Genomic DNA, 25,382 nt, shown 5'->3' with positions numbered 1-25,382 from the left:
AGTAGAGAAGGTTGTGGGTTCCTGTTCATGCTGGGTAGTAACATGAAAAGCAGATGGATCAAACCGAGTTGACTTTTTTGGGTTTGGACGAAGGTTAGAGGGGTGAACCTGAGTGGCAGGAGTGTCTGTAGAAGGAGCCCCAAGAGATGAAGTCGTGACAGGGTCTCTGGTGGTAGTGTTGCGCCAATTCCGACACGCATAGGTGAATAACGATGGCTCCGAGGCAGCAACCAATACCACTGGAGAAGGCATGGCAATCGTATTTGTAGGTGACACCGAAGTAGGGGCAGGAGAGGGTGTGGTAATCGGAGCTATGGGTGGGGGTAACAGTGAAAGAGGTGGTGGTGGTATATCATGTCGTATAGATGTCTCAGGGATAACAGGGAGTGGGTAGGTGGATACGTAAGGGTTGGTTGTTGAGGGTGTAGGTGTAACTGGAGCCGGTACGAGAAAGGGGAAAAAATTCTCGTGAAAACAAACATGACGAGAGATGTATACTTTATTTGTAGTGCGATCAAGACATTGGTACCCGTGGTGAGAGGAGCTGTATCCAAGAAAGACACATGGAATTGACCTAAAATCCATTTTATGTGAATTGTATGCTCTAAGATGAGGAAAACATTCACACCCAAAAACTTTCAGAAAAGAGAAATCAGGTTGTCATTTAAAGAGATGCTCAAAGGGTGATATACGAGAAGTGATACGAGATGGCATGCGATTTATAAGATAGACTGCAGTGTCAAAAGCAAAGTGCCAGTAAGTATTTGGAACACCAGATTGAGCAAGAAGTGTCAAACCAGTTTCAACCACATGACGATGGTGCCTCTCAACCAGGCCATTCTGTTCACTCGTATGAGGGCAAGAGTGACGGTGAGTAATACCAAGAGAGTTGAAAAAGGGTGTTAATTTTCGAAATTCACTCCCAATCCGTTTGAACAGACTCAAGTTATGTAGAGAATTGACGTTCAGTGATGGTAAGAAATTGTTTAAACACTTCAAAAACATCATATTTGCATGTAAGTGGAAATATCCACATAAAGCGTGAGAAATCATCAACACATAGCAAAAAGTAATTATGGCCATCATCTGAGGTCACAGGTGCAGGGCCCCAAACATCACACACAACAAGATCTAGGAAATTTTTACTATTAAAAGTAGAAGTAGACAAGTGAAGTTTAGTTGATTTCTCAACATGACAAGAATTGCAAAAAGAATCTGATATACTAGAAATAGGAAGACAATATTTAGAGCACATAAACTTTAGAAGTTGCAGATGAGGATGCCTAAGCCGTTGATGCCAAATGTTAGTCGGTGCTTTTAGAGCAGTGAATGCAACTTTGGGAAGACTCTTAAATGACGGAAGACAAATAGAGTAGAGCCCATTGTTACTTGGACCCGTGAGGAGGGTAGTTTTTGGTAGTATTGTCCTTCACAACAAAAAAGGAAGAGTGAAACTCAAAGAAAACAACATTATCTAAGCAAAATTTTTGAACAGAAAGAAGATTTTTTTGTTTTGAGGAACATGAAGAATATTGGACAATGAAAAAGTTTTTGAGGGTGAATACACTACAAATAAAATGGCGTTTAGTGGCACAAAAAAAATGTCACAAAAAACCTAATAAGTGCCACTAAAGGCTTTCTTGGCAATTAGCGACAGAAAAAAACGTGTCACTACAAATGCTCCCACTAAAGGCTTTTAGTGGCACATTTTGGTTCTGTCGCTGCAACCCTTTTGAGTTTTAGTGACACTTTTTTTTGCCATTATAGGAATTTTGGTTTTTATGGCACTTTTTTTATGCCATTAAACAATTACTAAAATAAAAACTTTTTTTTTTTTTTTTTTTTTTTGTAGTTTTTAGCTACACTTTTTTATACCAAATGACATTTATATTTGAAAACTAGGTCCATTTTTTTATAAATTTAAATAGATCATAATATAATAAAAAACAACTAAGATAGTAAATGAAAAACCTAAAATATTACTTAAATTTATACTTGTCTTACAATTAAGATAATAAGTGTAAAACACAAATGCATTACTCAAAACTTAAGACTATCAAACTATATAATTTTTTGGAAGAAACACAAAACTTGATTCCACATGAACTTTGCATAATATTTCTTCTTGTTGATCCAACTAATGAACAAATACCTGCCATATGACCATGATACATCATATAAAACATTGATTAATTATAAAAATTATAGATTTTTTTAATAATCGTTAGCTTTAAAATGTTTTCTTTCCATGGGTTGTTTTTATAATGGAGCACAACCATCACGTTTCCACCAGAGCTAAAAAAATTAATTTGAAAAATAAAAATAAAATCAATTTATATTATTCATTCAAGAAGGATAAAAATGGAAAAATACTCAATTCCTTTCTCTTTCTAATATATGCTCAATGCTTTGAAGAAAATTTTCTCCTTTAGGTGGAGTCATCACAAGAAGTTGCTTTACTCTTTCTTCACATGATTTTATTTCTTCTTTCTGTAATTAATAAATAGCAATTTCATCACAATGTTTATAAAATAATAAACAAAATATCACTTGTCAAATTTTACAGGTATTTAAATTTTGAAGTCCCGACTAACCATTGTTTCAGAAGGCAAATCTTTTTCGTTTTTCCATGGAGCCTAAATTTTTTAAAACAATTGCATATATAAGTAGCATTATAATATTATATATATATATATATATATATATATATATATATATATATATATATATATATATACACTCACACACTCATAATAATAATAATAATAATAATAATAATAATAATAATAATAATAATGGAATGCATATATTACCTTCAGATAATCAAATTAAATTAGGCATTGGACAAGAATATGGCGGCGAAAGCTTGGATCTTTTAACTATATTGACAGTTGTACATGCAAAAGAAATAATAATGTCAGAGAAAGAAGTTGAGTACTAAAAAAAAAAAAACTAAATAATAATAATAACCTGAATGTTGAGACAATGAGAAAAAAGTATAGAAGTCAAATTTATATAAACTACAAAGCTTTTCCCACAGTTCCCCCCTCTACATGTTTCTATCCCTTTACTAGAACAGATCCATCATAACCTGCTAAAAATAAGTGCAATCTTTATAACCCATATTCACTAATTGCATATTTTCAAGAAAGTTACTAATTGACAAAGAATAAGCAATGCTGACCAAATTTTTATGGAAACTGACCTTTAAAATTATGAGCTCCTTTTTAGTGATCACCCGATTGTTTACATTTACTATTGCATTTCCATTGCTATCATTTTCCATGATTTGACCACCAAGAGACAGCCCTCATGTTCATCATTTTACCAAAATTTATTGCTATACAAAATAAAAAACTAAATATATTCAATAATGTAGAAAGAGCAAATATCTAATTTTCAAATAGAAAAAAGAAAGTATTAAAGACTTACCTTTCCCCGATAGCTGGAGAAATTATCATAGTAATAGCTTTCTGTTCTAAGTCTTTGTGGTGGGAAGGGGTAGGATTGTAATTCACCAACATCTTCCAAAGAAAGAGGTATGTCATTAATGATAACAATCCAATACGGGAGTAGGATGCAAATCTAATAATTTTTTTTCTAATTGATTCCTCATTGCACTTTTTCTAATTGATCATCAACTTTTAACTTTAAAGGTGATTTATCATGTTCAGTTTCTAAATCATGAACAGGTGATGAATCAGATAAGATGGAGGAAGAGTAGGATGCAAAGGTAATAATTTTTTTCTCTTAGCCAAATTGAATAAATTCATCATTAATAATTCATGAACAGGTGGTGAATTATATAAGCTTGTGGTTTCATGCTCTGATTTCAAGTCCTAGTCCTTAGATGATGGGTTTGACTTATGTAAATATCCCATATCATACTACTCATAAAATAAAATCACATTCATGACTAGTGAATAGTGATATACAAACTAAAAATGATCAATGTAACAATAATTTGATTTCACTTTACTTTTTTAGTTCCTTTTGTAATTATACATATAAAATATTTGCAAGCTCATAATGTATAAATGAAAAAAAAAAAGAAAAGCAAACCTGAAAGCAGAGAAGCTAACTGTAGACACAAACTCCCTAAGTTAGGTTTCTTTTGTATTTCCCTCTTTTACTGATTTACTACACAAAAGGGGGAATTCAATCATAAATCTGAATAATTCATGGCTAAATAATAAGTTAGATTCAAATTTGAGAACATGGTGAAATCGTTTGACATTGTTTACCATACGAAGCAAATAGTAATTAAAGGAACCTGTGGACATCCAAAAGGGCTACAAGAAATAATTAAGGACTGTAAAATAAGCTACTGAACCTTTTAATTGTACTCAAAATCATGAGCTTTTAATCTCCTAAACTAATTTTGATTCTGATTTTGTATGATCAAATTCTAATTTCACATCGAAACTACATAACGATATTCAATTATGCTTGAACCATATCTAATTAGCATAATTAATGAAACACAGGAAGAATAGGAACATAAATTGAGAGATGTAGATGAAAAAATAACTCGAGGAACAAAAATATTACATCTAATCGAGGCATCAAATACATGTAGGCTAAGATATATCAATTTCGATTGAAGATGCAACAACGGCGACAGCGGCAATACCGTGGACCAAAGATGGTGTGAAGCGACGGCGGGATGATGGTTCGGTGTCGACGAAGAGAGGGTGGTGATGGTGCTTTCAGATCAACATTAGCGGGAGTGGGAGTGGGTTTCAGATATCGTCATATCATGTTTCTTAGGTTGGATATTAGAGGAAGACTTAACATATTGAACACAATTGAAGGTAAATAAAACTATTTGTTAAAAATTTAGGGATATTTATATAATATTTCTTATATAATAGGTTTTTTTAGTGGCATATTAAATCATTATACCACTAATAACTATGAATATAAGTGACATAAAATATTAAGTGCCCTTAAACACATTGATTTTTTTTATGGCATATAAAAAATGCCACTAAAAACATGATATAGTGGCACATCAAAAATATGCCATTAAAAATGTGTGCCACTATATGTCATTTTATTTGTAGTGATAAAAACGAATAGAACCAATATTAAGAATAGGTAAACCCATACTCCCCAAAATAGGGTGTGGGACTTTCAATGGAGGAGAGATCATGAGAAACATGATTGCTTGAACCGGTGTCGGTGAGCCAAGTAGTAGTTTGAGATTGGTTTTCTACAAAGTTAGTGGAGGGTTGTGGGTGGGAGCGGGTGGTGTTAGGGTCACGATTAGGGTACTGGGACGGGATGTGAACAATACCACACCGGTTACACGTGCCATACACGGTGTTTTGGGTGGAAGCCCATGGGAATTGACTCCTCGTACCACTTGATGTAGGGTTGTAGTTGCCCCGACCACGACGATTGTTGGAGCCGCAACCACGAGAGGGCTGGTGGCGATTTGTATAGAAGGCTCGGGGTGAGGTGGTAGCCGGGCTGAGTTGTAGACCAAGCTGTGAGACAAGCTATTGAAGGGCTTGAAGGTGATCAGGTGATAGATTAGTGGTGATGGGAGTGGAGCGGTTGGATGAAGTGGTGGTAAAAGCTTGGATAGGAGCAACCGTAGGTGAGGTCTTCTTGACCATAAAGTCATGATCAGCAAGAAGACCATGAAGATCTTGAAAGGAGGTAGGTGATTGTCGAGCAAGGAGAGTGGATTTGAGGCTGTTGTATTCCTCACGAAGGCCAGATATCACTAACATAACAAGGTCTTTCTCTTCACAATTTCTCCAATGTTTGCCAATGCATCAGAGTAGTCTTGAGCACGTAAAAAGTAGGCAGAAGCGATTTCATCGACTTTCATCTCTAGTTTAAGGAGTTGGGTTTTGAGTGTGTATTCCCTAGAGGAAGATTGGGGTGCATAGGCTCGTTGTAGAGAGAGCGAAAGATCTCTTAATGTCGTTCCCCGTGCATGTGGGTAAGACGCCTCTGAAATTGTAAACAGGAGGAGCATGCGCATCATTCGCAAGCCAAACAACATGAGCAGGATTCGGTTGGGGTTCGGTTGATGTAGCTTTGTTTGCTGCGGGTAGGGTCGGGTTAGGACATGGGACATATTCATAAATGTAACCAAAGAGATTGTTGGTTACAAGAAACGGGTGGATCATCATTTTCCAGAAGCCATAGTTGGTAGGGGAGAGGGTAAAGGAAAACTTGTGAGAGTTGTGGGACGTTTTTTCTGTTGTAGAGAAGGCGATAATGGTTGACATGATGATAGATTGTGTTGATCGCTCACCTGCTGAACAAAAAGGAAGAAGAAATAAAAGGCGGCATGGATTGTAACCCTAGGGAGCCGATGATGACAGCTCTGATACCAAATTAAATATTGGTAATTGTATGTTGTATATAAATTTGTTTCCCCGTTACAAAATGTCATAACGCAAACAAGATGTGTCATAACACCAAGAGGGAAATGGTGCTCATGATGTTATGACCAAGTTATAGAGATGCCACATAGGCAAAAACGCCGTTATTGGTACCCATACCGTATGCTCTAAGAGGGTTGGTTAATATTAATTTGGGATAACTTTTGAAAATAGTTTTTTAGAAAATAGTTTTTTAGGTTTTTTACTTTTCAAAAAGCTAATAAGATAAAAAAAAATATTTGTGTATTTAAAAAATGCTTTTTAAAACAGTTTTTGGATGAGAAAAAAAAAATAAAACTTTCAAAAAAGCTAAAAAATTCTATCTTTTTAGTCATTTTACTCCTAAAAAACAGTTTTTTTTTAATGCAAACATTTTTTAAAAACCGATTTTTCTAAAAGCCATAAGCTAATAAACAATTTTCTTAAAAATCACTTTTGTAATAAAAAAAAAAAAAAAAAAAAAAACCTAACCCAAACACACCTTTTATTAAAATGAAAAAAAAAAAAACATAAAACTAAAATTCTTACAACCTTCAAAATCGATTTATTAGAAATAACTAGATTATTCTTTTAACAATGTATTTTTTTTGTAAACATATCAAACATATCTTTTTTATATAGACTTATGTTTTTGTTTGATGAAGTACGAATATTATGGGGAGGAACTGTTAGAATGGGAGCAGAATGGAGGTGACCCAAGGGAAATTATGAGTCCTGATGTGCTGATCGAGTTTTTTTGAATTGAATGGAGAAAAGCCGAAACTAGTTTTAGATTCGCCATGGAATGGATATGGATTGTTGCAAATGGTATTCAGTTGGGGGGTTAACTAAGAAGCCAACTCTCACTCTCTCATTAGTGAGTATATGTATGCAAAGTTCTTTGTCTTATGTGGATGCTTTTTGGATTTGAATTTTGTTTCATGTTGCTATATTTTCAACTGTTTTTTGGATTTGAATACTTGTTTGCTTCTACAATTTTGTTCATATTTCCCTATAAAATCTACAACAATATGTATGCAGCCACAACGTCAATTGTAAGTTGTAACATCAATATGTATAACTAACTACCTATCTAAATCAACTTCCCTGACTGAACACAAATATTTGAAGGCTTCAGAAACATCATGTACATTTGTATGCAAGAGATATGTATTGTACCTATGACAAATATCTATGTATGATAGGTATCCACGTATATGACCACAACAAAAAACCTAGCCTTCCAGATGTCGTCGTTAAAGGTATTAGCGATGACATGTCGTCTCTAAAGCGTCATCACAATTACCTCGTAGCTAATACTCATTTGTGATCGCAAATACCGTCATCTCTAATACATGTTGTCTCTAATACTACTGTGGCATCGCTATTGCCGTCGTCTCTATTGAAGTTCCCACCACTGGCCAGAGTTTTTCCGGCAAAGTTTGCCGGAGTTGTACATACACCTACATATACATTTTTTCATGCATACACATACATACATCTATACATTTTTTTCATACATATTCACACAAACATATTTGCATATACATTTTACAGATTTCATCTAATTTCACATACATATTTACATACACAATTTACATATTTCATCTAGTTTCACGTACCAAAATATATACACATTCATATATTTCATCTAATTTCATATATATTATAAACAGAATATATATATATATATATATATATATATATATATATATATATATATATATATATATATATATATATATAAGCAGAACTTGTGTTGCCGGAAAAGGGTAAGTTGCCGGAAAATTGTGAGAGCCACCGGAGTTTACTTAAAATCACAAAAAAAAATTGAAATTAAGGTTAAATATAGATAAGAAACAAGAGAAAGCTAAAAGGGAAGAGCAAAACGAACCTTACCGAAGTTTTAATCTCGCTAGAAAACTCAGAATCTCGCCGGAAATGGCCGGATATTGCCAGAATGTGCTGGAAATTGACGAAAAATAAAAGTCTAAAAGGAGTGGTGGTTTCTGTTGCTGAAGTACGCCGGAAATGACGGAAAACGCAGATGGTCGCCGGAGTTTGCGAGAGAGAGTGGTAGAGTCGTCTGCGACGAAGAGTAGTCAAAAGGACGCCCTAGCAATTGCTGCGACACCTTTAGCGGCGACGCCCTAGCAATTGGGGCGACAAGTTAGAAGGAAAAACACGTGCCATGCTCCGGTGCCTAGTAGCCGTCCGATCTAAAAACAATTCAAAGGTCACGATGACATTCACGCGGATCACTAACAATAACGGCGACACGTCGCCGCTAATACTTCCCACCAGATGAAACCCTAACCGATGGATCACTATAACAGCTTACTGTCACGACTAAATGGCGTGTGGCACAAGAGGATCACTGGTGGAACCCCTTTAGCGATGACAACTATAGCGATGACGGTACCCTTTAGCGACGACGTCCCCTAGTGTCGCCACTAAAGCAAGTCGTCGTCGCTAAAACTATCGTCCTTAAAGGGCGTATTTCTTGTTGTGGACATATATGTATGTATGTATGTATCACTTGTATGTATATGTATGACAAATATTCATATATGACATATCACTAGTATAGAAAACATTTGTTGATGCGGTTAAAATGATTAATTAATGCGGTTATTAAACCGCACCAAAAATATTGCATCAAAAAATACCCTTATTTAATGATGTCGTTCGAAAAACGTACTAAAAAAAAGCCAAAAGCGTACAAAAAATAGCCAAAAGCACCTAAAAAGAGTCAAAATCACACCAAAAAATAGCCAAAACCGTCTAAAAAAATAGCCAGCTAAAACCAATTAACAGGTTCGTCATTGATGCATATCACGCTCCTTATGAAGCTTCATTTTCTTGTATTTAGGTATGTTAAGTAAGTGTTTTTCAATCACTGGTTCAATCGTAATATCTTAATCTGGTTTTTGAACTTTCTACCAATGATTCCATCAACTTCCTTTTCCTCAGGTCGATTAGAGGTTCTATTTGACCTTTCTTTGATTTTTGTTTCTCCAAAAGGTGTGATTTGAATCTTTGTAATTTTTTTTTCTACAATTACAAGTCTGTTCTTGCAGAATCACATTTCATCGACATTGTTTTCAATTTCTTTTTCGACAACATCTTAAAACTCACTTTGCAAAAAAGTAACTCCATACCCGTTGATTGAAAGCCATTGAAGCCAACATAATGATCCTTTTTTTTTGGAGATATATCACGGAAGAAGAGGTATATGCAGAGATTCAAAGCAAGAAAACATCGTTAAAACTTAAAATCCGACATTCATTTACAATTAATAAGAGAAAAATGGAGTCACAAATGCCATTAATGAAAAGAAAATAAATAATGGACATACCTCACATGCGTTTTCAAACATGGAATCGACAAATCTATAATTATGAGAAGATGTTGCATTTCCAACGTTATATAAAAGAGGGAAGATTGAATGAAAATTTTGAAAAATATGAAAATTTTGAAAGAAATTTGGATGGATCTAGCGCGAAATGAAAAGTTCGAATGAAATTTTTAGTGGAAAGATTAATGGTGCGGTTCAATATTTTTTAGTGTGAATTGTTTTTTGGTGTACTTCAATGTTTTGTAGTGCAGTTCAATGTTTTTTAGTGCGAATTATTTTTGGTGCGGTTGTAATTCTTTTTTGATGTGGTTTTGGGAAACCGCATTAGAAAATGCTTTAATGGTGTCATTTTAGAAAACCACACTGACAATGCTATTTTATAGAAGAGTTCACTTATTTTTTGATGTTGTAGATATTTAATAAGGTGGTTTTTAGAAGGAATAACATCAAAAAATAAAAACCACTCGCACTATTAAATGATTTGTGTACTAGTGGATATGTATGTACTTATATGTATATGTATGAAAAATATGCATATATTTATCTATGATCGACATACATAATTGTGACCATTTTTTAAACAAAAATAAACTCACTTCATTTGCCTGCGTGTGATGAAACAATTTTAAGCTATCAAGAGACAAAGTGACAGTATTTGAGAACTTCGAGAGAATTCATCCCAAAAATTTGATTTCAAATGAAGTACATATAAACTTCTTTTGGTTGGGTTTTACTGTGATCATAGGTTGATAGTTGATAGTTTAAAATTGTAATTCTCCATAAAAAAATTTATATATTTAGGTGACCATTTAAGTAGTAGCATATGGGATTTTACGGTTGAGGTATGTTGTAAGGATATTGAGAGCGTGTTTGTATAGCGAAAAAGAGGGTGTTTATTGGTTAATGTTTATTCTCACCACAATAAGCTAAGTTTAAGTGTTTGAATATGAATCCTTAAAAATCAGCTTATTGTGGTGATAATAAGCAAAACAAGCAGATTTTAGTAAGCATTTCCCTTTGCTTAAAACTTATTGATTATTCTCACCACAAACACTTTTGCAAAAACTGCTTATTCACAGCGCAATAAGCTAATAAGCTAAAAACGAATCTATCCAAACACCCCCTGAGTATCTTAAATAAGTGGAGAAAATAAGATTTGAACTGCAAACGGTGAACTTAGGGAAAATCCAATTCATGGGATTTTTTTACTTCATTGTAATGGGGATTTTACTCTAACCAATATATTTAGAGCTAGTATTTGAAAGAGTCTTGGGGTGTGACTTTTTGGATTCGAGTTTCTCTGAAAATAGAAGCACATTGCGGTAGTTAATAAAAGATTATTCTAATGGAAATAAAAAGGAAACAGTATGTAACATCCCGACTCCTAAGTATAATATTTAATTAATTTACATTTTTAATGACAGAGTAACTCGACGCGTTGGATTCCCCAACTCGTCGCATGATTTTTTAGAGTCTACAGAAATCGAAAAACTTCTTGGGAATCCTACAAGATCCGTTCGTTCTTTTTTCTCTGACAGATGTTCAGAATTTCATCTGGATTCGAATCCTATTGAGAGGTCGACTAGAGATCAGAAATTTTTGAAGAAACAACAAGATCTTTCTTTTCTCAAGTGATCGGAAAATAAAGAAATGGTTAATCTATTCAAGATAATTACGTAATTACAAAATACCGTCTTAATTCATCCTATTTCATCAGATTCAGGATGTGATATCGTTTCGATGAGTTGGAGGACCCCAACTCAACGAGTAGGAGCTCAGTGTGAAAACCCTAATTTTCAGGGTTTGTGTCCTATTTATAAGAGAGAGAGAGAGAGAGAAACCCTTCTACTCTATGAGAAACCCTAATCGAGTGTATTCGTTTATAAGAGAGAGAGAGAGAGAGAGAGAGATATAAAGAGAGAGAGAGAGAGAGAAGCTAACTTTGAGTGTTCTAGTGCACATTTGGAAGGGAGTGAAGAGCATCAAGACTTGGAATGAGAAAAGGCTTTTGGATCAAGACTTTTTCTATGCTAGCTTCAGTTTGGAGGTAAAAATCTACCACATTGACCATTTCTTTGACAGCTCTCTTTCTAGGGAGTTTTAGGACTTTTTCCCCTAACCTTGTGGTACTTGAGTTGCTGGAGCTTGCCATGGAGTTGAGACTCTAGATCTAGAAAAAATGTGGTCCCATAAGCCCAACGATCCAAGCTTGATCAAGCTTTGGGCAAGTTTCCATGCATGAAAACCTTTATGGAGCTTGTTTTGGCATTTTGAGCCCTAGATTCCATGCATGAACGTAAAGCTTGCAACTTTACGTGATGATTCATCCTTAGAAGGCTAGATCCAGAGTAGAGACCTTATTTCTGCATGAAATCGTCTGAATGAGAAAATGGACTGAAGGGACTCGACGAGTCTTCCCCGATGAGTCTGGACGCGTTGTAACTCGGTGAGTTGGCAAGACAAATCGACGAGTTAAGTTGGATTTTCATGGCATTTTTGAGGAAATGAGGGAACTCGATGAGTCACATAGATGCACTCGACGAGTTGGGTCAACATGGTCTGTTGACTCGAGTGTTGACTTGTATTGACTTTAGGGCTTGGTCAGGACATGATTTATGGAGACCATGGGAAGGTAAAATGGTCTTTTACCCATTCCAAGAGTTCAAGAGAGGGGTTAGCTTAATTTATTTAGAGTTGTGGTTATAAGTGTTAATTAGAGATGATTATGGCGTGTAGGTAGGGATTAGACAGTCCGAGGGGTACAAGGCTTACTTGCTTACTAATAAGGTGATTCTTCTCACTATACTTACCTGAGTGGGAATACTGAGTGACCAGAGGGTCTTATTTGAGTTATCGACCAGAGGGTCCTATATGCTTATATTGAGTTATGTGATATTATGCATTTTATCTTTGTGATATATGTAATATTATTCTGTGCTTTACTGAGTTAGGACGGAGGGTACAAACCGAGCTCTAAGACCAGAGGGTCTTCACTGAGATATAGGACTGAAGGGTCCAACCCGAGCTGTGAGACCGGAGGGTCCTCACTGAGACACATGACCAGAGGGTCCACACCGAGCCATAAGACCGGAGAGTCCTCACCGAGATGCATGAGACCAGAGGGTCCATGCCAAGTTATACGCATGAGAGGCTTATTATTTTTGTATGTGGTATTTTGGGGAACTCACTAAGCTTCGTGTTTACCGTGTTGTGTGTTGTGTGTTTCAGGTACTTCTCAGGATCCCAGGAAGGCGTCGACTTGATTGTACACACATGTTTGAGACTATGTCGAGGATTCTCAGTTATTTTGTTAAATCGTGTTTTTGACACTTGATACATTGTGATTTGAGAAAATGTGATATTGTTTTTATGTGATTTAAAAAAGAAAATTTTGCTTGAAAATTTAGAGTGTTACAAGTTGGTATCAGAGCCTTGGTTTGAGGGATTCAGATGTACTCTCGGTTACATTCGGACTCAAACTAAGGATTTAAGAAAATTTTTCTAAAAGAAATGATTTGCCTAAAATGAGTAAGAGTTTTAAAGAGAAAATGAGACGGAGCAGTGCGTATAATTAGCCAGAGCCTGAACGGTGATTTCCTAAATTACCAAGGATCGCGCAAGGTGTCGACGTGATATGGGTCATTGTGGACCGGTTGACGAAGAGTGCTCACTTTCTGGTTATCAGTGAGAGCTCTTCTATGGAGAAGTTGGCTGAGGTCTATGTGCGACAGGTGGCGACACGACATGGGGTGCCAACATCGATAGTGTCAGATCGGGATGTGCATTTTACTTCCAGGTTCTGGAAAAAATTTCATGAGGAGTTGGGCACCCGGTTTCTTTTCAGCACCGCTTACCACCCACATACCGACATGCAGAGTGAACGGACGATACAGGTGCTCAAGGACATGCTACGTGCGTCTGTTATGGACTTCGGAGGAAGTTGGGACACTTACTTGCCCTTGGCTAAGTTTTCATTCAACAACCATCATTCCACTATTGGTATGCCTCCCTTTGAGCTCTTATATAGGAGGAGGTGTCAGACTCCCATCTGTTGGGGAGAGGTAGGGCAGAGAGTGATGGGGAGCACTAAGATAGTACTCAAGATGACAGAGTGGATCCAGCAGGTCAGACACAGGTTACTGATGGCCTAGATTCATTAGAAGAGTTACGCCGACCGACACCGATCAGAGCTAGAGTTTCAGGTCGGAGATTTTGTCCTCCTGAAGGTATCCCCATGGAAAGGGGTGATCTGATTCAGGAAGTTAGGTAAGCTGGGCCCTAGAGACATCAGACCTTTCAAAATGATCGCTCGAGTGGGTAAGGTAGCTTATCGGTTGGAGCTGCCTACAGAGTTGAGTCAGATTCATAACACCTTCCATGTGTCCCAGCTAAGGAAGTGTGTAGCAGATGAGACGGCGGTGGTTCCCTTAGAGGATATTCAAGTTGATAAGTTCCTGAATTACATTGAGAAGTCGGTAGCGATATTGGATACAAAGGTGAAGGTCTTGAAGGATAAAGAGGTTCCTTTGGTACATGATAGCTTATTTTATTTCCTTGTTTTTATTAGTTTATTTTAGTATTTTTGGCTCTTTTAATTAATATTGCATTGTATATTCTTTATTTTCTTTATCATGGATCGTGTCAGGTACTTTCTATTTTGCATGAGATAGTTTGCAGGGTTTTGGAGCTCATTGCGGTTGCGGTTTGATTGAAGTTGGGATTAGTGGGCTTCTTGATGCATTATTGGGCTTTACGAATCCATCAAAGGAGATTTGGGCTAAACAAGTTGAAGATTTGGATGAAGTGTGCTTTTGAAGATGGGTTATGGATTCTTATTTTGGGCATGGACTATCCATATTAAAAGCTTGAAGGTGATTGGCCAATTTCAAATCATGTGAGGCATGGAGGGGACCAAGGGAATCTTGTAGTGGAGAAGAATGGACCAATAACATTCCATCAACACTTGCGAGGTTGGAATCTCAGTCACATAATGCTTGCGTGGGTACCTGCGCAACTACAAACTTTTTAGGCATTTTGGTCATTTTGTTTACCATTTACCTTGGGGGTTGGATCTTATCAACATACTTCGATTTTCCACCATTAGAGACCTGGTGAGGTGATTTTGGGGAGCTTGGTTACATTTCTTCTCATATTTCTAAGTAATTGTTAGATTCTTGATGCAAAAACACTTTTGTGATTGTTATTTTGTTGCCATGAGTGGCTAATTTCTCTATTTTGGTTAACTTTGGCTAAAACCCTTGGATATTTGTGGGTTTTTTTTTGAAGGATTCATGCTTAATTGTCATTTATCTTATGTTTATGATTCTAGTTCATATTTCTTATGCTTGTTTAATACTTTGATCATGAGCTTGGTACTTGAATAAGCAATTATTGGTTTATTTCTTTGGTTTAGCATTGAATCATTGAATTTACTTAAAACAAGGGCTTTATGATGGTAGAAATCGTTTCTAACTTATGCATCATAACTCCTTTATGGATGTGTAAGCATTGACATCCTCTATGAATTGGGGATTCCTTCATTCATAAGGCTAATCAACTTCTTGGGTTCAATTGCTTCAGTCGGATCCTTGATTTTGATTAAGAAGGTGTGTTGTAGGCTTCCCAACCTCCGTACTACCTATGAGGAATCTTGGCATATCATGCTTCATGATTGCTATAAGCAATTTGGGATTAATGATAAGCTTCATCTTGAATCCTAATGATAAGCACACAAATATTCATTGTGTTGAATTGCCTTGGTTAACCAATTATCTCCAATATTTGAGCATCTCACTATCTTGCTTAATTGGAAGCTTTTTAGTTATTTAAGTCTTTTAGTTTTCAAGCAATCACAACACCCCTCCCCCCCCCCCATTTTAGTTTAATTGTAGTTAGTTTATTTACACTATTTCTATTGGATTACATTGGTGATTGAATACAACCATTTCCTCGAGGATCGATATCCCTTTTTACCATTATATTACATTTTATTTGCAAACAAAAGGTGTAGTTTTCTTGGTGGACTTAACATCCCACCAAGTTTTGGTGCCGTTGCCGGGGAAATTGGTTATTGTTATTTGATTGTTTATGCCTAGGTCTACAAGAACCAGTGAACTACTCTACAATCCGGAGATTGAAAAAGAAGCAAAAAGGTTGAAAAAGTTATCCAAAGAAGCAAAGAAACTACAACTCGTTCAAGCTTCTTCCTTTTCTCCACTAATCAACATAGAAGATCAATTTCATCCTTCAAGTGATAGTGACACCGAACCCAGTTCTCCAATTATTGGTCATTCATTTGAATACATTCTGTTTGAAAACTACATAGCCATGAATCACACTCCACCTCACTATCCCAACCTAAACCCAAACAATCAAGATGCCAATACCCCACCCCAACAACCAAGGAAACAATAAGACCAAGAACCTCTTATAGATATTCCACCTTGGAATCAACCCCCTCGTCAACCAAATCAACCTAGTTATCAACAACCACAACCACAAAATCAAAACTTCCATCAAAACAACCAACCTCAAAAATAAATGCTTTTCAAGTTCAACAACAACAAGAACATCAACCAAATCAACCTAATTAGCCACAACCTCTAATGTACCCACAACAACAACCTCCCTACAACCAATATCCTAACTACCAACCTTATCCACCACAAATGTACAATCACCAACAATACACATACCCACCTTACCAACAACCTCCTAATTACATGCAACAATCCCAATAACCCCAATCCACCCAATCCCCTCAAGAGTTGATACTTAGACAAGTGATGGAGATGGATGTTAGGCACACACCCCTTGGTAATGTTTATCCCGGAAACCACCGAGGGGTTGAATTGAAGTCAAGTTTCATACATCAACTCACTAAGTTCCATGGTTTTGATAGAAAAGATCCTCAAATGCATTTGAAGTCCTTTCATATGATATGTGTTAGCATCTTACCCGAACATGTGACAATGGATGATTTCAAGGTAACTACCTTCCCGCTCACCTTGGAAGATAAAGCTAGAGAGTGGTTATCCAACTTACCACCGGGATTTATTAACACATGAGAAGAGTTAGTCAAAGACTTCAATAGAAAGTTCTATCCCACCTCTCGAATATGAAGTCAAAGAAGTGACGTTTTAGGAATTCGTCAAGGGGATAATGCGACTTTTCATGATTTTTGGGAGCGATTCAACAACTTGTGTACAAGTTGTCCTCACCACAACATACCAGAACAATAACTTCTTCAACAATTTTATGAGGGTATGAATTCAAAAGATCGATGGATGATTGATGCTTCAAGTGGTGGTGACATCTTCAACAAGAAACCTCAAGAGATAATATCACTTTTTGGAACCATTTCTCAAAATCAAAGGAACTTTGGGACTCAAAATGAAATGAATAGAAATTCTCCACAAGTGGTTGGTGAAGCTAGCAACACCCAAGAGCTTTGATTAACACTTGGAATCAAAGCTCTTGGATTTGACTAATGTGTTAAGTTAAATGGTGGTGGGAAGTGGTTAACAAGTGATGGTGTGTGTTATTTGTGCAATGATGGGACATTATACGGATAAGTGTCCCACACTTGGAAGTGAACTGGAGGATGTTAATGCAATGGGAGGATATCAAGCTCAACCAAGACCCATGGGATTTCAAAACACTTACAACCCAAATTGAAGGAATAACCCAAACAACCCATACCCACCAAAGCAAAACCCACCAAATATTATGATGAGACCCCAATATCCACAACAATCATCCCAAAAACCTCCATATCGACAAACATCTTATCCCCCTCCAAATTACCAATAACCTCATCAAAAAGGTCAATCAAGTGGTAACCATCAAATGAGTCTTCAAGAACCCGTCACTTCTCTTGCTCAAAGCTAAACACAATTTCAACAAGTGACCAATAACACTTTCTCCAACATTCAAGCACAAATTGGAGATTTGGCCACCACTCTCAACAAGATGGAAAAAAAGGGTAAACTTCCATCTCAAACCGACAAGAATCTCAATTTGAGTGAAATAACCTTGAGAAGTGGGAAAACACTTGGAGAAAGCAACCCTAAAAGAGTTTCAAGAGAAGATGAAGATGAAGTTATTATTGTTGAACCTTCGAAAGTTGTAGTTCCTCCAAAGGAACCGGTTGTGCCAAACATTTGTCAACCTGAATCTTCCAACAAGACCATGAAGTCGTTGAAGGAATAACCCAAACAACCCATACCCACCAAATCAAAACCCACCAAATGTTATGATGAGACCCCAATATCCACAACAATCATCCCAAAAACCTCCATATCGACAAACATCTTATCCCCCTCCAAATTACCAACAACCTCATCAACAAGGTCAATCAAGTGGTAACCATCAAATGAGTCTTCAAGAACTCGTCACTTCTCTTGCTCAAAGCCAAACACAATTTCAACAAGATCCCAATAACACTTTCTCCAACATTCAAGCACAAATTGGAGATTTGGCCACCACTCTCAACAAGATGGAACAAAAGGGTAAACTTCCATCTCAAACCAAGAAGAATCTCAATGTGAGTGAAATAACCTTGAGAAATGGGAAAACACTTGGAGAAAGCAACCCTAAAAGAGTTTCAAGAGAAGATGAAGATGAAGTTATTATTGTTGAACCTTCGAAAGTTGTAGTTCCTCCAAAGGAACTGGTTGTGCCAAACTTTTATCAACCCGAATCTTCCAACAAGACCATGAAGCCGTTGGTCATACCACCACCTTTTCCCTCCCGGTTGGCTCTCTCAAAGAAAAAGGAGGAAGAGAAAAAGTTTCTTAAGACCTTCAAATCAACATTCCACTATTGGATGCCATAAAGAAAATTCCACACTATGCCAAATTTCTTAAGGATTTGTACACCTTAAGAGATAGGGCTGAAACACACATTCTAAATCTGCATAATCATATTTATACACCACCCTCGTGTATACACTTAATAGTGATAGGTGGTATGTATTTGTCCTTAGCCTCTGTGCTTGAACTTGATCTGCTGGACGAGTGGTAGTTCTGGAAGGTCTGTTGAGTATACGGTAGCAGGGTTTTGGAGGGAAAGGTACTCCTCGCATGAGTACTTCGGGGTTTAGAGGACAAGAGACAATACTGAGGTCTAGGTCGAGTTTTCGTTACAACTAATGAGGGTTTCATTAATTTGTCGGTTAAGGCGTTGGGTTTTCGAAACACATGAACCTGGTATGGTGAGGGCCATGTCAATCCGTGACGAATGATGACGACATGATCTTTATAGAAACAATTGTTAGACCGATTTGAAAGAAACGTTTTTTATACGATGGTGTATCCCGAGTGTGATCGACAATGTATTTTGTGAAGACTTTCTAGTGATTTCAGTTTTCCCCTTGATATTACCACTACCACGAATCATACCGCGATGAGCGACTACTAACAGTGAAAGTGCTTTGATAACTAGTGTTGATATTTTATATTATGATCCTCCTCGGTACCTCTATGATAGCCTGGCATATACAAATTATTTATAATTAAGATGAATAAGACATTCGACTGAGTGACTCTGCCCTAAATCCACCACCAAACAAGGAACATGAATTAAGGCGGAATCACTCACTCTAAGTCTGAAAAATCTTAGCTCTGTATAACCCTGATGTACATACTAAGCCATCATAGCTCACCTGTACGAATCTTTAGTTCTCTTATGAATGTTGTGACTTGTTCAGAAGAGTGATTTATAGAAACACATGAACCTGGTATGGTGAGGGCCACGTCAATCCATGACGAATGATGACGACATGATCTTTATAGAAACAATTGTTAGACCGATTTGAAAGAAACGTTTGTTATACGATGGTGTATCCCGAGTGTGCCCGACAATGTATTCTGTGAAGACTTTCTAGTGCTTTCAGTTTTCCCCTTGATATTACCACTACCACGAATCATACCGCGATGAGCGACTACTAACAGTGAAAGTGCTTTGATAACTAGTGTTGATATTTTATATTATGATCCTCCTCGGTACCTCTATGATAGCTTGGCATATACAAATTATTTATAATTAAGATGAATAACACGTTCGACTGAGTGACTCTGCCCTAAATCCATCACCAAACAAGGAACATGAATTAAGGCGGAATCACTCACTCTAAGTCTGAAAAATCTTAGCTATGCACAACCCTGATGTACATACTAAGCCATCATAGCTCACCTATACGGATCTTTAGTTCTCTTATGAATGTTGTGACTTGTTCAGAAGAGTGATTTATTATAATTACTTTTAATATCCCCAATTTTAATCATATATTAAATATAAATTAAAATTTTAAAGTAATTTTTTATTTCAAAGACGTACCGTTGGTTGCTGGTGACTCTAGGGTAGTTTCTCCTACAGTGATCATTAGAATTTGTCCATCCGCGCCTGAGTTATTTTGTTATTGGGCAGTCCCTCTTTTAGTGCCCAATCTCACAACAGCCATAGCAGGCCTGGTTTATTTCTACTCCGGTGAGTTGGGAGATCGATTATGTCACCACCCTGCAGAAACAGGCAGTGTTCCCCTTCCTGCAGTAATTCAAGCCCTGCATTTCCCGACATACTCCAGTATGGTGGTAGCTACACTCACCACACTTCGGGAGAGTTCCATCATATCGACTGACAAATGTTGGGGTGGCAGGTGTTGTGGCGGCGAATACAATAACCATTTGTTTCTCCTACGGGTGTTCCTGTGTTGTTCGCTCCTTACTCTTTTTCCCCGACTTTAGTTTATAGTCCCCTCCCTTTGATGGATTGGGAATGGGGACCACCACGCCATGGCGGACTCCATGGTCAATGAGTCTCCGGGCCAGGCATTTGGCGCTATCGAAGGTTGTTGGGTTAGAAGACAGTACATCCCCCTGAATCAGGGTAGATAACCCCCAGATGTACTTTTCTATCTTCTTACTCTCTAGGGTAACCATCACGGGGCATAGTGCAGGCAGGTCGCTAAACCTGTCAGTGTAGGCCACTATGTCTGAGCCAACCAGTGTATGCTCCTATAGCTCTTGTTCCATCTTTTGAACTTCGCCCCTTGGGCAATATTCTTCCAACATCATCTCTTTTAGGTTTTCCCAACCTATCGAGTTAGCCACTGATAGGGTCAATGACTTAACATGGCTATTCTACCATGTTAGGGATCTATCGGAGAAGGTGCAAGAAGCAAACTTCACTTTGCTCCCTTCTGGGCACAGACAAATTTCGAAGACCGAATCTGTTTTCTCGAATCATCACATCAGAGAAATGACTCCCCCATTTCCATTAAAAGATTTGGTTTTGCAGTTCATGAAGTCCTTATACGAACACTCCCTTGGGTGTCCGTGGGTAACTCTGGGGTTAGTTAAGTGGGTACCGCTACCAGATCCACTGGTACTACTTGCACGGATGTGAGTTACAACAACTGTTACTACGGCCGTTATCACTGCTTGGAGATCAGCAAAGTCGAATTGTGGTGGTGGATTCTCTATTGTTCTATTAGCCATGCGCCTTACTGGTCTATCGCGAGGCATCTTTTTCTAAAAAGAATACAAAGATGAGACGAAAATAAGTCTATAGCAGTGGTTATAAGCCGAAAGCTGAATGACTAAGTTATCCTAGTTCTGAATGTATCTGTTCTGACTTTCATATGGTTCTGGAAACAATTCATAAAGGGAGTCTATATAAAATAAACTTTAAGAATCAGAAGTGGCTACCCTCGAATGAATTTTTGTGACTTGAATATCCGTTACTGGCTTCATGAAAAAGAAATAATCCTAACACATAGTGTGAGTAGTGTATTCACTAGCTCACTAAGTCAATTAAGGTTATTATTCATTAGTGTGACACATAAGAAGTTTTGGTTTCTTTGGATAATCCCTCCTTGGAAAACTCCGCTTAAATATCTTTGTCTTTCTCCTTGACTCCTCTGCTGATTGCTATGATGGAGTGGTTACATCTATATCGGTTTGTTGTGCAAGAATGGAAGTGTCTAAATAATATATGAGATTAAGTAAAACATTATGGGGTGATCCTACCGGGCCCTCCTAAAATTGCGCAATGTATACAAGTGGTATATAATTTAAGATTAAATAGACATTCGAATAAGTGATCCTGCTCTAAAACCAAAACCAAACAAGGAACAGGAAGTAGAGCATAGATCACAAATTCTAAGTCTATAAAATCTCAATTATATAAAACCTTGGGAGTATACACTTCGGAATTATAGACCTACTAGAATGGTCTTTTTAAATTTTCACATATGTTATTTATAGTGCCTAAAATACTCTTATATTATTTTAATGTAATGAACTTGGTAAGTTTTAAACTTGTTGTTGTCTTATAGTATAATAAAATACTCCCATAGTATTTTAACTTTATGTTCTGATCTAGAAATCCCTTGAATAGAGTTAGGTAAGTTTTAAGACTGTTGCAACACCGCATCACACCAAACACATGTTGGTCCTATCTCAAATGAATATAGTTGAGCAGGCTATATTGATCCTAAATATGACGATATAACTGTCCAGGTTTGATCGCAGTGTCCAACCTTTAAATATGTTGTTTTGTTCTTCTTGTGATACTTGTTCTAGTATTTATATATGTACTGAGGAATGTATACTTTTATAAGAATATTGTTATATTTTTAAAATATACTTTTAGTTAGAGCACTTCAGCCCCATTGCATTTATAGTTGTATATCTTTTATAGGTTGATATACTTAGTTCACTATAAACAATGCTCTGATACCAATCTGTCACACCCCCAAACCGAAACAACAGAAATGTTCCGTGGCAGAGGACATCATATGTAGTATCACAACACATGCATCATAGTAATTAAAGTAACAAAAAACTATTTCATTAATATTAAAGTGTTTACAAAGTATGTGATTCACAAAAGATGGACTCCAAAAGTAAATAAGAAAACAAGATATGAAACTACTATACTCCATCTTCGAAATCACAGTGCGCGTACTGTCTACTAGTTTCCTGAGAATGTAAGTTATTTAGAAAGATTAGATCAACATTTAAGCTGGTGAGTTCATAAGTATTTTAGTTATGAAAAGTAAACTGAAATTTCTTTAGAAAAGTTCGCTCGTTCCTCCAGAAAATCCTATATTTTTTGATGTGATAAATGATAAGTAAAAATGACTCTACAATTCCTTGTATGAGTACTAAATGGATACAAGTTATCTAGAATCCAGAGCAAACAGACAATCGATTGTGTGAATTTACCCTAAGCCCACAACCAAACAAGGAACAGGAAGTAAGGTGGAAAACACACATTTCGTTGTTTGTTAGATATTCATCTTATATAACCTTGGCGTATTCATTTGGTACTTACGAAGTTAATTGTAATAGTTCTTTATATTTGATGAAAACATTCTTCAAGAAAATCATATATTTCCTTTAGTAAAAATGGTAACCACAATAGTTCCTTCTATAATCACTTAGTTTATACTAGTTATATATAATCTAATATCAAACGGACAGTTAAATGTATGAATCTACCCTAAGTACACAACCAAACAAGGAACAGGAAATGAGGTGGAAAACACACATCCAATTGCCTATCGGATATTTATTATATATAACCCTGATGTATAAACTAAGGTATTATAGAATTAACCACTAAAGGTCATTTAAGTTATATTGGTTTAATAATGCGAATTAAACCTTTTATAGATAAGTTTCTAGTTTCACTTACTTAATGTTCTATTTGAAAAGTATGTTTTTGTACTAGAAAGCGGTATACTAAATTTGTATGCTATGACCTGACCTATACCTCTTACTCCTTATGATTACTTGGTGTATACTCTCTCTCTCTCTCTCTCTCTCTTTATATATATATATATATATATATATATATATATATAGCTAAGATCGAATAGATAGTAGATTGTGTTAATATACTCTAAGCCCACAACCAAACAAGGAATAGGAAATGAAGCGGAAAGCACACATCCTACTGCATGTCAAATCCTATTAATATATATCCCTAATGTGTCAACTAAGGAATCATAAAGTTAGCATTATAGGCCCCCTTCTAACTGAATGTTCATGTTAATAGGAACTTATGTGGAACTGTTCTGCTTGTTAGGAAGACTACTAGAAGTAATGAAATCATGTACTCTAAACACCTCAGTCGATACTGTTGTGCGTTTTATATATATTGCTATGTTTTATTTATTATTGTCCGGTACTTTGTAGTTGTACCCTTTATAAATAAAATCCGATACTTTGTAGATGTACCCCATATATAACTCTGGTTCTTTGTAGATGTACCCCATATATAACCTGGTACTTTGTAGATGTACCCTATATATATCCTTATACCTTGTATATTATCATATTTTGTTTTAAACAATGAGTTAATGATACGTTCCCTTCCTTGGTTATTGGGAGTTTAAAGTATAAGTTCGTGAATCTTGATTTGTTCATTTGTTCTAGAATATAGTATGTTCCGTATGTTCCTTCCTGTTCTAGTTATAGTATGAACTCAACCCCTAAACTATACCTACTATGGTGTACTAGTATTCTTGTTTGAACTGTTATTGACTTGATGAAAAGACTCAATTATCTACTGAGTTAAGCATGTACCTTAAAAACAACAGATTTCTATAAACAATAATCTAACATCATTTAAAAGTGTTTTTGAATTGATTTGATCACTTACAAAGAATAAGAAATCCTTAAATGTGATGGTTATCACAGGTAAACCTTTAACACAATATCATTGTGTTTAACTTGTATTATTCCTTAAAAGCATTTAAAACATTTAAAAGACTGATTATAGGGGTATGAACTCACCTTATGTGGGTGATTCGATTGAAGATTCGAATAAGGATGATAAGTTCCACGAATGAAGTCCCGAGGCACAAACCAGTCCTAAATGGCATATATTGATATATATAGGCAAGTAATTAGCAAATCTAAATACAAAGGAGATTGGGAAACAACCTAGGATGCAAGAATAACTCACCAAAAGAATGCTAGAATCAAGTTAAGAGGTTGAAGGGGTGTTCACGACCCCAAAGGAAGGATAGTTCACGGACCAAATGGATGGGTGTTCACGGATCACTTGAGTGGTTCACGGCCCATTTGAAGGCTTCACGACCCACTTGAAGGGTTCACGGCCCAATGATGAACACATGAAGGGTTCCCGGCCCAATGATGAATACATGAAGGGTTCACGACCCAAACTTGAAGGTTCACAGCCCAAATGTGAAGAACACTTGAAGATCTAGGTGTTTTGGCAAGTGTTTGAAGATCCTAAGTTGTATTCTAAGGAGATACAAAGGAATGAGGGTGAAAAGAGTTAAAATGGTGTTCTTGATATATGATACTTGAGAGAGAAAGGGGTTGTTTGCTGCCAAGAGAATAAGAAATGAGGAATAAATGAAACAAAGGTACTTATATGGGAGGGATTCATGGGCACACTTGGGTTCATGGCCGTGAACACCCTTTTATGGGTTTTTTGGTTTGATTTTATTCCTCTAATCCTTAGCTAACACTTCTCAACATCCAATCCTTAAGTGTACTAGGCTTAGAATTCATTAAAATGACCCTTAACAAGGCTAAAAGGCAATAAAAATAAGTATGACTTTTGGTTGATTGGATTTGACTTTACAAGATAGAAATTTATGG

The 25,382-nt window shown here is 36.4% G+C and overlaps 1 long non-coding RNA gene across 3 annotated transcripts; it reads right to left on the bottom strand.

The window, feature by feature from the left end:
* Positions 1–2,018: 2,018 nt before the first annotated feature.
* LOC144997532 (uncharacterized) lies at positions 2,019–4,789 on the bottom strand. Of its 3 annotated transcripts, XR_013659840.1 has the most exons (9): positions 4,552–4,789; positions 4,063–4,140; positions 3,433–3,524; positions 3,206–3,340; positions 2,971–3,091; positions 2,814–2,879; positions 2,595–2,636; positions 2,374–2,490; positions 2,023–2,152 (listed from the first exon to the last, which is right to left on the bottom strand). It is a non-coding gene; the product is annotated as an uncharacterized LOC144997532 (long non-coding RNA). The 3 variants fall into 3 exon arrangements; XR_013659839.1 differs by having other exon boundaries at positions 2,019–2,490; XR_013659841.1 differs by having other exon boundaries at positions 2,019–2,490; positions 4,634–4,789.
* Between the last annotated feature and the right edge of the window lie 20,593 nt (positions 4,790–25,382).

The sequence above is a fragment of the Lactuca saligna genome, chromosome 5 (assembly GCF_052625555.1).
Source record: "Lactuca saligna cultivar CGN05327 chromosome 5, ASM5262555v1, whole genome shotgun sequence".
NCBI classification, from domain to species: Eukaryota; Viridiplantae; Streptophyta; class Magnoliopsida; order Asterales; family Asteraceae; genus Lactuca; species Lactuca saligna.
This window is presented reverse-complemented; position numbering and strand designations above follow the sequence as displayed.